Below are 17,234 nucleotides of genomic sequence, written 5' to 3'. Positions count from 1 at the left end.
TTTGGGCGTACTTCTGTCTGGAAGTTTTTTCAAAGCTGAAGTGGTCTGCTAGGAAAACACTTTTCTGAACTTGTATATTTTATCTACCGTAGTTCCTTTTATTACACAATTTGTTTTGCATGATGATTGTCTAGTCTTGATTTTAGTGATTACTGTAGTCACTGTGACCAATGTAGAAGCCAATGTAAATGTTGCTAAATTGATTTTTTTTTAAATGGGACCTGTATATTCATGAATTCTACCTGTTCTTAGAGTGAGTCTAATAATCATCCATGGGAGAGCCCCAAAATGTGCTGGTTTCAGCTAATTGGTAGATTCTGGTTCCTCTTAAATTTAACTTTCCATGACACAGCCAGTCTGTGGTCCCTTTTTTATATTAAATAGGAATATGCTTTTTCTGCTGAATTGGCTAAGATATTCGGGCCTGTTAAGCTACTTAATTCTACTCCTTAGTCTTGTCTTTGAGCAAGATTGCTTTCCATTTGAGTCTACAGATGAGAATGACTAGAGTCTACTGAATCTTGCCCTCAAATTCTCATTCTTTCCAAGTTTCCTTTATGATGCTGAGTTAGTAGTCCCTTGCTCTATTTTTCCCAAGGCAGTTTCCTTAAGAATTGTCTGCAGTGTAGCTGGCCTATGCCCAAGCCAGATGCACACAACAGATTGTGTGATCAAATGGCGTTTGCAACCAACAGACTGCTGTCTTTCCACTCTAATGTAATGTTGAGTCCTTTGTATTAAAATGAGGGAAAGGGAAATAGATTCCAGCAGCCACTGTCTGAGGTGTTTTTCTGGTATGATCTTGGAAGCCTGACCTTGAGATTTAAGGGACTATGTCATACTTGGATTATTCCTTTTCCTGTCAACAGGCTGGTTAGAAAAGGATTTTGCATTTCCTAGCCAATCCCTAAAATGCGGAAAGAGCAAAGTCTGCGAGGTGCCCTTTGAGTTGATGCCAAATCTAAGATGCTTTGGAGATGAAGAATTGTGGGGTTAAGCAACGGGAGCTACACTGTGTTTCAGGCTGCAGGAAGAGCCACCTTCTTTTAAGGATTGAGTTTATTTTCAGAAGGCATCTTTGTAGCTAGAGAAATGAGGATTGGCTATTGCCAGTACGATTTTGGGTTTCTGTGCTTCTTTATTATTCCAAATAAACATCTACGAGCATCATGGGACATAGAATCAAAATAGCAAAATGTGATTTTTAAAAAGAAATGAAATGAAACAGAGAAAGCAGTAGGTTTGCAAAAGAGGCCTTCTATAATTATACTTATCCATTCAGCAGTAAGCAAAACTTTCATATAATTACTCACAAGGTCAACAGAAACTATTCTTGGGAAAGAAGGAATAGATTTACAGTAGGTCATGGACAGTCTTTCCTAAGTTATTTATACAGTACTTCAATAAGAGTAGTTGGAAGTGATGCCAGTATACACTGTATTTCATAATACCTTACAAAACATTTGTTTTCTGAATCTTGATGTTACTATGCCCAGAATAAACACCTTGTTAGATGTAGTGAGGGCTAGCAGACCTGGGCTGCAAAGATCTGGAAAAGATTTGGCTGTAGAGATATGACAAGGAGAAGATAGAGCAAACTCTTTCCTGTCTTGTAATATTCATCCAGATTTTTGCATCCCAAATCTGGTGGCCCTCTCTTTGTCAGTGACTATATTTAAACTGTATTTCTGCTGTGCTTTTTTCAGGTTTGGTGAACAAAATAGCCTTTTTAAATATGAAAAGTTTATTACAATGCTAGCTTATTTGTTGGATAAGTGAGACATCTGTGAAAAATATCTAGACAGCTATTTGCCAGCTGAAGCTCATGGTTGTTAGCATCCCTTCCATACTTCCTTTCCAGTTGTTCTTCCTATGGAGAAAAACATTGATGCCAAGGGGAATATTTGCTGTTAATTATTGACATTATGAAATATTAATATTGGTATAAGAAATGAAACTAGTAAACAAATGCAAATATATTTATTTAATAATATGTTTAGTGGGGTTTAAAATACCTTAAAGGAAATGTGTCTCAGCAGATACTGCTTCAGTTCTGGAATAGCTGAAATTGGTAAGTCATGGCAACTATTTTTGATTTTATCCTTTATTTACTAACTCATCCATAGGCAACCATGATGAAGACCTTGAGTCCTAGTCCTGGCTTGGCATAAAGCCAGCTGTGTGCCCTTGGCCACTCTCTTTCTCTCAGCCCTAAGAAGGAGGCAAGGGTAAACCACTTCTGAAAATTTTGCCAAAACACTGCAGGGATTAGTCCAGGCAATTGCCAGGAATCAACTATCACTATAACAGAGGTGGGTTGTTGCCAGTTCGCCCCAGATCGGGCAAACTGGTAGTAGCGGTGGTAGTAGCGCTCCACCCACCCGGACGCTTCTGCGTGTGTGCATGAGTGAACCAGCAGTAAAAATAAAGAAACCCACCACTGGATTAGAAGTTAGAAAATAATCCAAAATGGTTAGGTACTAGCCTATAATCAACATAGTTATAAACCATGGTTTATGAACTATAATGACTGAAGTCACCCCATGAGATGTTTAATTAAAAGCAAACAAATTATATTTTGCCTTTGTATGATCTGTAAACACTGTCATATCAATTTGGATTTAAAGCTGCTTTGTGTCATTTTTTAATCTTTCATATTTTTCACATTATGCATATATATGTATGTTTTTCCTTTGGATAGGATTTGTGGAGAAAAATCAGTTAATTATCCTGATGATGCAGCTTGCTAAGTTAAACCAAGCTGAAAAATTCATCACTGGGCCTCTATCTTTTGGATGGAATTTCAGCATTCTGGACTTTTGCTCGTTGCAGTTTCCCAACCCTTTTTGTCACTGCCTTACCAAAAAAAAAAAACACATCCTTTCCTCTACTGAGCTTATTCTTAGCCAAAGTGGTCTTTCACTTCTAGCTTAAGAGTTTTAAAATAAACAAATAAATAGGAAAAGGTACATTAGCCAAAGGTACTTTGGCGAAAGTCTCTATGGAGGTCATGTTACCAATGGCTCTGTGGTGCCTTAATTGATCCTCAGTCATTATCTTATTGGGAAACACCGGACAAATTTACTATATTTCAGAATCTGTTTCTCATTTATAAATGAAGATTAATGAACTATTTTATAGACAAGTGTATTTTTTCAGAGTGTGTAGAAATTGCCAGAATTGCCAGAGAGAGAGAGAGGGAGGGAGGGAGGGAGGAAGGGAGGGAGGGAGAGATCTTCTTCTTGAAAGATGTCATGAAGTCCCAAAAGAACATGGATCCTTGTGAAAGTCAGAAGAATGTGCATTATCATATATATCCATTAAGATATTCCATATAGTTTCCCTCAAATTAAGAAACTGATCTTGGAATAATTACCGTAGCTTGTGGAATGGAAAACAAATTAGCACCTTCTAAAATCAGAGCCTTGGTTTCAGTATGAATGTTTAACCATTAGTTTGAAAAATCTTTTGACATGGAATGATGAATTCCATTTATCAGTGTTCATTTTTTCCAGAAGCTGTTTGCCATTGCCTACTTACAAGGGCCAAAAGAAGTGACCAAGATCACCCAATGAGGTTCATGCCTAAACCAGGACTAGACATCACAGTTTTGAGATTTCCAGTCTGGTGCTTATAAAATGAGGTTATGCAGAGTCCCTTAGAAAAGTGCTTCAAAATAATAACCAAGTAGCAGGCAGACACGCCAAATGTCTGGTTTGTACCCTTCTGTTTCAGATATATTTATATCTCATTCTTCCAAACAAGCTCATGTTTTTGCCACGGCTAGTGAGTGTGCATTGTATACAACCAATTTCAGAGCTAGGTATGTATTTAAGTCAATCAAGGGTCATTTCCCCACTGGATATATCATTGCAGATCAAAGTGAGACTTACAGCTATGTAGGTGGCAACTCCTTCGCCCCTTTGCTTTAGGAAAATGTGTTGGACCTCCCATGAATACCTTACACACAATGCAGCCATGAAACAATTTACAATTGCTTTCAGGCTGGCCAATCTTGGCGGGTGGGAAGGGGAGCTAGGAATTCCCAGCCATAAGACATAACGGTAGGCAGGATTTCATCCCCAAACCTGAAACACCTTTCATATGTGCTCATAACCACAATATATGAAAGCTTATTGACAATGAACATATACTCAAATAAAACATGCTTTGGAATCATGCCCAGATTTGCTGGCAAATTTTTAAAGGGCTGTGTATTATTGCAAGAGAGCTAGCCCTCAGAGAAAGACTTTGGCTGTATATTGTAAAAGCATATGTTTGTGCATGTGTGTAGATTACATGCATGTGTATTTCAGCAGTATATCATATCCTGTTCCTTTTTTGTTCGACTTCTATAGCAAATACTGAGTAAGATAGTTTCTTTCTCAAACTTTGCACATTGCACAATTAGATGTCTGTCTAGAGGACGTTTTTCTTCCACTATGGTTTTCTCATTTCTTCCTTGAACTAATTAGTAGGAGAAGTTTTATTAAATTACTGAATACATCCCACCCACAAACCGATAACAATGATAAAATATTTCTTCATGAAAATGTAGAGTGCTATTGACTGTCGAAGTTGCTATTAAGAACAATGTACATTATTGGCAAGTAGACATTTTACTGGTTTGTTGGCATTTATTTATAAAACCTTAAGTCTGAAGGAGACCTCCCACATTGTTAGGTTGTATTCATTATACTGACACAAGATTCACAAAGCCTAAAAACCATACCACTAGTAGATATTTTGAAAATTGCCTAAACTATATATTAGGGGGGGAGGGAATAAACTTTTGGAAAAGGGCAATTGCTCTTTACATTAAGAAGTAAGTAAAATTAAAGCAACTAATTTTAATGCCCATAATGCTGGAACAACAGAATGAACTCTGGCCAGATAAGAGCTGTGTTAAACTGTGGAAATGCTGAACAGGTTTAATACACAACCAGGCAGGAGGTTGTTATCTCCACTGTTACAACTTCATGTACCAATTGTTCAAATTCATCCTTCCTACATGTAGGGTAACACTAAATGTTCAGAAATAGGCAGCTTTCCAGAGATGGCAATTTTAGATCCCTGAAATGGAGCAGGAGAGAGAGAGCGAGACAAATCACATCTCTGTGTGTACAGTAGTACTTTCGTTTGCTTTAATAGCCTCCAAGAACACAATTCCTGCAAGCTTGAGCTTCAACTCTTCATAGAGCTGGAATTATAGAGTACAGAATGAAGACTTCAAGCAAGCGAACATCTTTTAGACATTTCTGAGGTTCAAACAGGAGGAGGTTTTTTTTTTATTTGGAGTTAATCCCTCTCCAGGCCAAAATAAAAATTAAAAAATCCCAATATTGTCTCCAGAATTCACAATTGCCATCCTCAGATTCAAAATGCTACAGTAGGAATTCTGCAATGATTCCGCCCCCCCTTTTCGTATAACAGAGGAACAGGCAATTTTGTTCTCATTATTTCATTAAGGAGTGGCTTTTCAGCTTTGCTTCCAACGGAAGAAGGGTGTGGGAGAGGCAAGCATTGCTGGCATTCACTGATACTAGTGAGGAAAAAGCATATGACAGGCTGACTAAGGCAGCCTGGGGTTGCTCCATAGTAACTATTTTTATTGTAACAGTTTTGTGATTATACATTTCTGACTGTGTCTCAATGTCAGTACTGCAGATGACTTGATCTGAGGCATGCTTTCTATCTTTTTTTAATTCTTTCAGTCTTACATTCTACAATTTTCCCACAATCTGTGGAGATAAAGGACTCAAGATTACTATTAAATGCTAACATTGTAGCTGCAAATCTTTATGAGACTTAGAATCAATCCACTGTATCTTAGAACAATCCTGGCCAAACAAATGCAACCTCCTTGTGCATTTCACACAGCTGTTTATAGCACAGGCTAGGTCCACATGTTAGGCTAAACTGATTTGTTTAATTATGGTTGTTGAGTAAGTCATGTGATATGTTAAGCCATAGCGCATAATTTAGAAACTATAATGTTTGGAACCAAGAAAAAATCAAACAAGCCACATTATGGCATTGTGTTAACCCATGATAGTTTAATCATAGCTTGTTGAGTAAGCTACAATAGAAAAGGAAGGAAGGAAGGAAGGAAGGAAGGAAGGAAGGAAGGAAGGAAGGAAGGAAGGAAGGAAGGAAGGAAGGATTGCAATCAGATGTCTTGGGAAATTAATAGTTCAATTAAAATATGTATAGGTGTTCAGATATATAAGACTTGTACAAACACATGCCCCTTGGTATGTTTCAATAAAACATAATAAAATACATGACAACAGATGCAGAATCCAAATGTTATATTGCTTTAACATACTTTTATTATTATTTAAGCATTACAGTTCTATACCTGTGAGTTAACTATTGGTGTGTTACACAAGCTTATACCATTTTCATTTTGGGGGAATTATAGCATGTAGGAAATGTATGGATAAAGAATAAAGCATGGTATATATTGAAGGCCATATTATTTACTGCCCAATCCTTTATCTATTTAATAAGTTAAAGAACTAATTATTCCCAAAGGTGCACCATTTTTCTTATCACTGCCATTCTAATTTCAATATTTCTATGAAGCAACCTGAAGGGAACACAGCCATACCAATATGAGCAAATCAGCTAGAAGGGGTTTTCAAGACTCCGCCCAAAGCATTTTATTGTTAAATTATTTAATTGTTAAACCATGGCTTAGTCAACAAGGCATTTGAGGCTGGCACTTAGTGGTTAAAAAGAGGTTCAGCTTCCTCTATTGTATATTTCTGCTTGAAACTTCCCTCTGCCCTTATGATTTAGTGTAGCAAATGCAAGCAGCTAAATGAATCGCTCAGTGCGTGGGCATTTTGAATTACAGAGATCATTGGGTTTAAAAATCTTTTAGCATTGCAACTGCAGCTTCCTAACAATGTAAATAATTCTGCTTGGACTGTGCATATTTAAGTAAAACACATCAAATGATTTGATTTATTTTGTCCTGTAATCTTTCAAACCCCGACACAAAAACAACGATAAAATAAGGAACTCCAGTTTTCCTTTAGACATCTAGAGCAGTGTTTCTCAACCTTGGCAACTTGAAGACATCCGGACTTCAACTCCCAGAATTCTCCAGCCAGCATTCGTTGAAGTCCGGACGTCTTCAAGTTGCCAAGGTTGAGAAACACTGATCTAGAGGAACTTTGAGGAGGGATCTTTTCAGTGCAATAAAGCTTGTGCAGCTTAATCTATCAATTCACAACCAGCGATTCTTTCTCACAAGTGATGCAAACCAGTCACTTTTTAAAATCCACACGTCATTAACTGTTGGTTCATATGGAGAATGCATGGAATTTATTCAACTATATTCTGAGTATATTTGCAACAATGGCACCCATTTATCTGACTCACCCTATCCCCAGGTGAACAGATTCCAGTCCTAGGAGGGCTTAGAATGAGCAGTAACCTGGTTTACCCATCATCCTATAATATTAGACAGATTGCTGATAAATATAGGAGAGTTGTTCTCATGGCTGGAAATTAAGGGAAATGTACTGTAATCCCAAGGGGTGGTGATCCTAGACCAGTTACAAAGAAGTGGAAGTCTAGGCAAGTCATGTAATTATCCTCCAAAACTCTTGGACATTTTAAAGTTTGATTTTTCTCTTCAAAATACGGCTCTCAACAGGCACCCTAAGCAATCTTCCAGTTTAGCTCATGGATGGGCTACTTCAGTTTCTAAGAAAACCAAAGCATAGTAGTGTAAGGGAAGCATATTTAGAAAATGGCCATTATGTGGTTTGTTTCTCTGTGGTTCACTGGGATGAATTACCCACACAATTGTGGCCTTCAGCACAGTAAAGAAAATGTGACTCACTGCAAAGCACAGGCCAAGCCAAGGAAAGATAGCAAACAGTTTTAAAAAACACCATACTTATAGATTGATGCTATAAGATTATCTGAGGCCCTAGATCAAAGTAATGATAGTTCTGTGTGTGTGTTCATATCTAACAGAAAGTGGCAAGTCTCACAATCCTGTTTCAGCAAAGAGGTTTTTCAAGTGGGAAAGTAATCCTTCAGGTAACCAGGTTGAATTCCCTTGTTGGACTCATATAAAAGACATTTGGCACACTGCTCCTGGCTGCATAAATCACAGAGGCCTTTCCCTGCTTGTGAAGACAGAACCTGGGAAACGGAGAAGTAAAAAAATAATAATAATAATAATTATCAACAGTGAAATATCAGGATGTATTTCTCAGACAAGTGTTCTAAATCAAATACAATGTAGGAGGGCAAGGATACACTACAGTTAGCACTTTAAGGCTGGCAACTTACATGGGAATCTTTTCTGCTGTTAACTGACACATGGCCCTGCTGACAGCAATTAGGCCAATTTTAATGAATGATTTGATGTTTGTGTCTCCATGCTTCAGGAGCAAGGAATAAAATTCTGTTCAAGCAGCTGCTGAAATCCCATGGCTCAAGGTGGGGTGAAGGAATACGAGATAATTGGATCATCTAACATGCAGATAAAGTAGCTTAGCTTATTATGTTAATCCAGTTAATGTGGTTGGTTCAACAAACCATAGTTTAGTCATGTGAATCCTGAAACTTGTCAATTATGTAAGCTACAGGCAAGTAGCACATTTTGTTCGGTCCAAAGCAGTTATGCTACATATTAACCAGATTACATTAGCTATAATATTACAGTACAGTATCCCCAAATATATGTTAAACTTGCATCATGTGATGTATCGCCATTTATCCCCTTCACTAAAATGAGTGGGCGTGGCCAGCACATGATGCATCTGGCCGAGGATGACACCCTGTGCTAAACAATCACACTTATCATTGTCTTATCCCATTATGTTTATACCGGTAGCTCATTCATCAAAGTATTAGGTTTGCCATACAGTCCAACCCTTAAAAGGCCTTCATTTGTCCTTTTGGAAACTGGCATTACCATGAAATTTCAGTTTTCACAAACTCATATTGATGGCTGATTTGAGGCCTGATGACTCAGTAAACCTAGCATAGTTTAAGACGCTTCACAGCTAAACAGATAAAATGGCAATGCATAAATGACATTTAATGAAGCATTTTTGTTTAGCATGCCTTATGAATACTGTGGAAGTTTTGATTTACCCATGTTAATTAAATGACCCAGTTTGCACAATATATGTCATGGTTTGTTAATTAAGCCATAATGGTTGGGTTGATGCATAACATTCAGCTGCACTATTTTTTTCTGAATCTTAGTTCTTACAATATTCAAAGCCAAAAATAAACCACATTTTGGCACAGTGAAATGTATAAGCCTACATTTTGGATGACAAAAGAATCACAATTTGTCTTCATATATTGCATGCACACATCTGCCTAAATAGTAAGTTAATCCATTTGCCATTGACTTATGTTGTAGGTTTCCAGATGCTGCAGTTCATGGTATATTGAAAGCTATTGAGTAAACCACAGCAAAAAGAATCATTGCTGAATCCTGTCTGTATCTTCCTTGCCAAAGAGGGTCAGTTAGAGAAAAAGAATCCAGATGAGACATTCGTAAGGTGGGACCAGGTGTTAATCTTCATCATTAGGGCTTGCCAGACAGGTTGAACCCGAAATATAAGGCCCTGCAGCTGTAGCTAATGATTCCCTAAAGTAGCACAGCAGTCATGGGGAGGAGACATCTTGGCAAGGCTGAGATCAGACTGATTTAACCACAGAAACATCTATACCCTGGAGTGCCATGCCAAGAGGTGGGATTGTGGAGGAGATTAAGTGATTTTCTCACTCATACAGCCTCCTTATGACATGTTAAGGCAGTTAAGCCAGAGATTTAAGTTCATGGGTGCATCTATGCAACCATTTCATCCTGCCTGGCCCTTAACCAGAATGTTAACTTTACTATGTCCTCTGGACCTGGTTGCCACTGTAGGCTGGTTGCATGTAGAGGATTGTCACAGGGTCTGTTTCTGTAAATGAAAAAGGTGGCTGTTTAAGTTCAGATGATACAGTTGGCCTAAAATGTTGGTTTGATTACTCATTACCACTGGTTTTTATTTGGTGTGGTGGATAGATGCATCCGGTGTCTGGAATCAGACATTACGCTAAGCTATGGTTTCACTATATATGTTTTCTAAGTTAATGCAATTCACTAAGGAAATACCATCAAATCATCCTGTGGTTTTTGAATATTGTGTGAATGGAAGCTGTGTGATTTATAAACTCTAATTTAATGTGTCATGTAAAGCCAGAAAACTAATTAAGCAACATGTCTTAATATGTGGAGTGAAGAAAGCCAGGATTTGGAAGCATAGCAAGACATCAGCAGGAGAAAAATGAAAGGGTCTGCATTCTTCTACTTTTGCAGGATAACCTGAGCTCTGCTGACTGGAAATAAGAAAGTAGGAATTCTAAGAGACAGCATGAAGGGTAGAAGCCCTAAACTATTAGTGAATGGGTAGAAGAATGAGTTATAGGCATGTTCAGTGTATTGATGAAACATTTTATCCACAATCATTGTGTGTTTTAGGGCTGCTTCATAAATCCATAAAAAGTGTTTGTCTTCATTTTACTTAATTTGATGTTGAGGAGAGACTTGGACCACCTAGTTAACCAATTAAAAAGTCAGATGAGTGGGACTAGGTGAGCAAGTTCCATTCTTTCCCATAGGTTTTTTTGCATGGGTGCCAGAGGTGGCATGCAGAACCCTCTCTGTGGGCATGTGCACTATCGCCAGCTATACTCTTCTAATTTTCGGCGTGCACATGCATGCCAGCCAGCTGTTTTTCACAGGCGCCAGAGTGCCGGAAAATGGTCTGAAAACAAACAATAAATGGCCAAAAATGGCCAAAACCAGCCAAAAAACAGGCATGTGTAAGCCAGCCAGCTGGTCTTCAGGGTTCCGGTGCTCTGGTGTGCGCACATACACGCACATGGACACATGTTCCAGTTTGGGCACTCAGTGCCGAAAAGGTTCACCATCACTGATCTATATCTAGGTGAGTCCCTTTAAAATACTGATGTAAGTACTCCTTGCCAAAGGAATGTGAAACGATCAACCTTTCTCCCCACATGGAGAAGCTTGCAGAAGAGTCTATATGAAGAACTCCTTCCTTTGCTGGTTAAAATTTATTTTAAATGTTTGTGACTGTAACTATCTACTTAGATTAGCCTTCATGTTCATCCAGACAAGGTACAGATGCAGATTTCATTGCCCTACCTTTTAGAAAAATAATGGCGCTGTTCATAGGCTTCCTCATGATTAACTAGGATTTATTCCTGTTGTCTGGTTTACATAACATATTGATCTTTAAATTAGTCATATGGGCTGGGCTCATACCATTCTAGGTAGCTGGCTGGTTTGTAATTCACCAGGCAAAGCTAAAGCTTGGTTTCAGACATCAGATAATCTAGAGAAAGGAAAAGTTCCAGCCTGCCTCTCCCCTGTTAACACTGATACTAGATCTGATATAGTTCACAGAAAGAACAAGCCTCTCCCTTCCTCCCCATAAAATCTTCATAAGCCATGCTGCCCCTTGTGCAGAAAAGTGTCCGATATTGTCCAAAGATAGCAAGAAGAGAAGATGTTGAACTTCATCCAAATGCTTTCTGGTATAATCATAGGGTTCTTTGATATTGACCAGGTTGCCAACAGGAAACAACACCAATAACTCTTACAAGGCAGACTTGAACAGATGTGGGTGCTGGGACGGAGACTTTATCTACTCTTCAAGCAGCCTGAGTCACTAGTATGGAAGAGCTCCGTCTGGACTATTTCTGATTATAGATCTAACCATCAGCCCAGCAAAAACTCTATTGGGGCAGAAAGGGAATAGGTTGAAACAGGAGGGAAATTGCATGTGTATTGAAGGCACCCTGTCCTCCTCCTTCTTCCTGGGTCCTGAATTGCCAGATGGGCTGTTTTGGGACCCAGATATTCCTGTCATTGAGAGAACTGCAAAAGTACATCAGTGCTGAGGACAGGTGGTACAGTCCCCTATCTGACAAAATGCCATAAAGTGTACAAAATGGACTTGGAATGGACAACAAGGTGCCACCTCCACCAAGAAATCATATTCATAGATGGCAAAACCATTTGAGATCCCTTCTTGGCAGAAGCAGCAGAAAACGTACGATGCTCTCGTTTGGGATAGAATTGATGTGGCATATCTCTTTCCCAGTTTAATTTGATTGCCACCCCTTTATTTACAAATATGTCTAGCAGTCTTTTGAAAGACTAGGAACATACATTTAATAACAGGTTTAGCAAGATTGGTATAACAATGTATGTTTTATTTTCATTTATTTTATTAATCACATTTCTAAATAAATAAAGCAATTGTTACCTAAAACCATTACGCATAATCATTAAAATAGTATTAAGATGGATAAAATCAGGAGTAAAACAGAAAAAGGAGAATCATAAATGGGATGTTAATAATGACAAAGCCACTTTGTGTGTTCACCCATCTCCTGGGGTCCCCAGGCCTGATAATTAGGTCTTGAGGGGCTTTTGAAAACTCATGAGTCATGAGGCTGACCTTCTCTCTGGGCAGAAGGTGGTCCACAATGCAGGCACCAAAGCAGAAAAGACCTTCTGCCTAAGGCCCAAACAATTCTGTTGGATTTTGTGGGATTGGCAAATGAAGCCCATGAAACTTCGGAATAGCCTTCTGGAAAGTTCAGATTAGACAGATGACTCCTAGAAACTGTTTTGCCTCTGCCCAAGCCAAATTGAGCATTGGCCAATACAAGCTTTGCTGAAACAAGCCCATCTGTAACAAGGTGGTATTCAGCCAATTCTGACCGGTTCTAGCAACTGGTAGCGGAAATTTTGAGTAGTTCAGAAAACTGATAAATAGCACCACTGATTTACCCTGCCCCCATCTATTCTCTGCCTCCCAAGTCCCAGCTCATCAGGAGGGAATGGGGATTTTGCAGTCACCTTCCCCAGGAGAGAGGTGGAAATGGAGATTTTACAGTATCCTTGTCCTAGAATGAGGTGGAAATGGAGATTTTACAGTATGCTTGCCCTGGAGTGAGGTGGAAATGGAGATTTTACTGTATCCTCCTTCCCCAGGAGTGGGGTTGAAATGGAGATTTTACAGTATCCTTGCCCTAGAGTGAGGTGGAAATGGAGATTTTACAGTATCCTTGCCCTGGAGTTGGGTGGAAATGAAGATTTTACAGTATCCTTGCCCTGGAGTGAGGTGGAAATGGAGATTTTACAGTATCCTCCTTCCCCAGGAGTGGGGTGAAAATGGAGATTTTAAGTATCCTTGCCCTAGAGTGAGGTGGAAATGGAGATTTTACAATATCCTTGCCCTGGAGTGGGGAGAGAATAGGGATTTTGCAGTATCCTTGCCCTAGAGTGAGGTGGAAATGGAGATTTTACAGTATCCTCTTTCCCCAGGAGTGGGGTGAAAATGGAGATTTTACAGTATCCTTGCCCTGGAGTGGGGAGGGAATAGGGATTCTGCAGTATCCTTCCACTGCCACACCCACAAAGGCATGCCACACCCACAGAACCAGTAGTAAAAAATTAGAATCTCACCACTGATCTGTATTATCAGCAAGAGAATGAATAGGTTGCCACTAATCGTTCATATTTCAAGGCACATCAAGACAAGATAGAATACACTATTTTACAGTTGAAAAGGCTTGAGATAAATTTCGGATGGATTGGGGATGCAATGAACGATGCACCATGTGTACATTTTCTCTCCAACGAATAGCAAGATACCTTTATGCTGTTTGTTTATTTAGATTTCTGTGGTTGCCCGTCTCGCCATAATGACTCTGGGCAGCTGACAATAAATAAAATCATGATGCAAAAAACAATAAGTATATAAAGCCTATAATGAACACTGAAATGAAAACAATTCTATGATTAGTAGGATGTGAGACTGAGTTCTAGGATGGTTTAATGTTTATTTAGTAGGCCTGGCTGTCTTAATAAAATCAAAGTGCCTTGTCTACCTACTGCAAAAGATGGGGTCAGATGCATTATTGTACCTACATATTTGTTCTAGTTTAGATGTAGAGAAATATCCAACTAGGCTGGAGAGAGGGGTCAAAGTAGCCTGAGTTTAAAGTCTTTACCATGCAGTATGTGGCACAAGCTAGACCTCCCTCAGAATGCTTGAAGTTTATCTTACTGTTTCCAAGAGAATGTAGTCAGTCTGATGAGATTCTTGTAACCTAGATGACTAGCAATAAAGTAGTGTAGAGACTCCTCGTGAGTGGTTCTGGTTGCTTTCACCTGATGTTAGCCAAAGGTTTGCAGTTTAATGCTCTGGGTTGCACTACCAGTGATGCCAGTGTGAGCTGTACGATTGAAAATAATTGGTCTTTTGGGGTATTGGACTGAAATTCTGACATTCCAGCTTAGAGATTTAAGTAATTTTTTCCTTTTTTTATTTCTAGTGATTCAGACCTAAAATCATACAATTAAAAATGGGGCATTTTGTTGTCAAATTTTCTTGGAGTACATTGACTTAAAATGGGGTGCCGAGGGGACTCATCTGACTGAACAAGCAACAACATGCCCACCTGCTTTAGGGCAATCTATGAGCCAAGGGGTTATTTTAGCTGAATTTTCACATTAGAACATAAGTAGTACAATAGTGGGTTGGACCCCTGGCCCAATAGTCCAGTAGTTTTTTGTTACAGGGGTCAACCTTTGTACAATGAATGTTAGTCTCCCAGAAGATGGTCTTCAGAAGTCATCAAAGCTAATAGCCATTGACCCCATGACTTCTATGAAGTTGTCCAATCCTTTTTTGAAGGCAGACAAGTTGGTAATCAGCACCATATTAGGAGATGTGTAATTTTAAATAGCCATAAGATGAGGCCTTACCTTCCTCTCCTGTTAGAAAATTACAGTCCTGACCTCATTGCTTCACAATGTGTGAGTGAATTATTTTCTTTGTGATGCTAAGATTGTATATGCTCAAATACTTCATTAAAGAGGAAAAAAGTAATGACAAACTCATCAAGACTTAGTTCATGTAACACTGTAAAGTCATAATATTCTTTTGTTTTGATTGAATGTGTTGAGTGCACTTTAATCAATAAATCACAGCTCAGATCAGTTTATGAGCATAACCAAAATCTGTCTCACCTAAAGCAAAGAAAGAAGAAATCACCTAGAGATTTCATTGCCATCATTTCTACTGAACTAAGTGGGGGACTTATTTCACGTTACTCATTTCAATATTAATAATAATATTCCCTTAATATACGGTAGCTGTGTAAAACTGTGGCTGATCTAATGTCATAACTTTGGTGCCATCTACTGCCTATGGAGCGAAGGATTGTTAGCATGCATGAAAATAGACTTCCCAGTGCTCAGAATTACTCATGAAATTCAGTGTTCTACAGTTCTTGATAATTCAGCACTCTTAGAGAGTGTCAACACATGATACATTGAACAGGTTGTATGAACCTAGCTACCATAGCTTGTAAATTTAGATTTATGCTTTATTATGCAGTGTATGAATGCAGCAAGAAACTGGCTTCAGATTCATCCTTCCTCACAACTTCACAAGGACTTGAGCTCATCGTATGAATCTGATGATCAGCATGAGAACATGAGGAAAGATGCTCTAATGCTCCAGGAATGTGGCTGTATGATTTTTACTGTCATCTTAAAATGGCCTCCACCTCCAAGAAAAGTCTCACAATAAGCTTCTTACAGTAAGTAGGCTGGGAATCCATTTAAAGTTGCTGAGAAGTCTTTTTATACCAGGAAGTGCTGAATGACTGCCACAACAGATTTGTAAAACAGGAGAACAATCATGTACTACATCAACCAGAAAGAGAAGAACCGGTTCTTCAGTGAGAAAAAAGTGGTCTCTATTTTAAGAGAAAATATGAGGAGAGAATAATGTTTTTAAAAACAGCTGAATTTATGTTTATCAGAGAGACCTTATGCCCATCCCCAAAACGTTAGCAGTAACTTTTTAGTTTCTTATCAGTGCAATGTAATCCATAACTTTCTCTTCTATGTTTGACTTGAAGAGAGAAAATTGGAATTCCCCTGTCACTTTGTCTTAAGAAAGAACAACTTGTTTGCATCTATCATTTGAAATGCACCATATGTGTAACAAATAAAAGAGGGTGGCTGGTTCATCTTAATTTACATATCCATTTCTATGGCTTTTTTTTAAGAACTAATTCTTGGAAAGATAAAGAAAAGACAGGAAAGATAAAGAAAAGACAAGAAGAAAACAATCAGCAGCAAAGTGGATAAACAGTTAAAGTGATGGTGGGGCAAATCTGAAAGACCAGATTATGGACAGATCATCGAGGAGAAAATATATCCATGTGGTCACTTAGAGTTGACAGCAGATTGATGGCTCATAATCAATTTAAAAAAACTACCTAGTCCAAATCTGGTTTAGTAAGAAAGAATCACATGGCCAGATAAGAAGGGCCTTGCAACTGTTCAGCAACGTTCCGAATGGATATAAGCAACTGCTGACATGACATTGCTAGGCCAATGTGCTCTTGGGCCTTCCATTTTATCTGAACCTGGTTTCTTTGAAGTCAGGCAGAGAAGGACATTAGTTGAGATTTGAAATCAAATTTGCCATAGGTGGATGCACACATTGGGTGGACCACCATTTTGTTCTACTCCAGGGAGGATGGATGATCCTTCTACTTAGTCCCCAGACTTTTTTTTCATTTTCCACATGCAGAGGTGAAACACAAGCACAGGAGAGATAAGACAGGCAACCCCTTTCCTGGTTTTGACACCAATGAGGTGCCTTTTTATTATTATTATTTTTTTTAAGTGAAACTCTAAGGGGGGAAAATCCCATAGACCAGATGAGCAGAGGTGGCTGGGATGCAAGCCAAATAGCTATTAACCAACAAAAAGGCTGCATTCTGTTTGAAATGTTGCCTGAAAGGAAAAGAATGGATAGATAGATAGATGATAGATGATAGATAGATAGATAGATAGATAGATAGATAGATAGATAGATAGATAGATAGATAGATAGATAGATAGATAGATAGATAGAGTCTCTGTCAGGAGTCCCCAACCCACAGACCACTACCAGGCCTTGAGCCTTTCGGAACCAGGCTGCGGAATTGGCTAGTAAGTGCGTGTGTTCCCATCCCCACTGACACAAGCAACAGGTGAGTGTGTGTGCATGTGGAACCATTCCCCTCTCCCCACCCCCGCCAGGTTACAAAGCCAAAAAGGCTGGGCAACTCTGATCTATGTGCTTAATTTCAAACAT

This window comes from Thamnophis elegans, chromosome 2, assembly GCF_009769535.1.
Source record: "Thamnophis elegans isolate rThaEle1 chromosome 2, rThaEle1.pri, whole genome shotgun sequence".
NCBI lineage: Eukaryota > Metazoa > Chordata > Lepidosauria > Squamata > Colubridae > Thamnophis > Thamnophis elegans.
The sequence above is the reverse complement of the archived record's forward strand: the minus strand, read 5'-3'. Positions refer to the sequence as shown.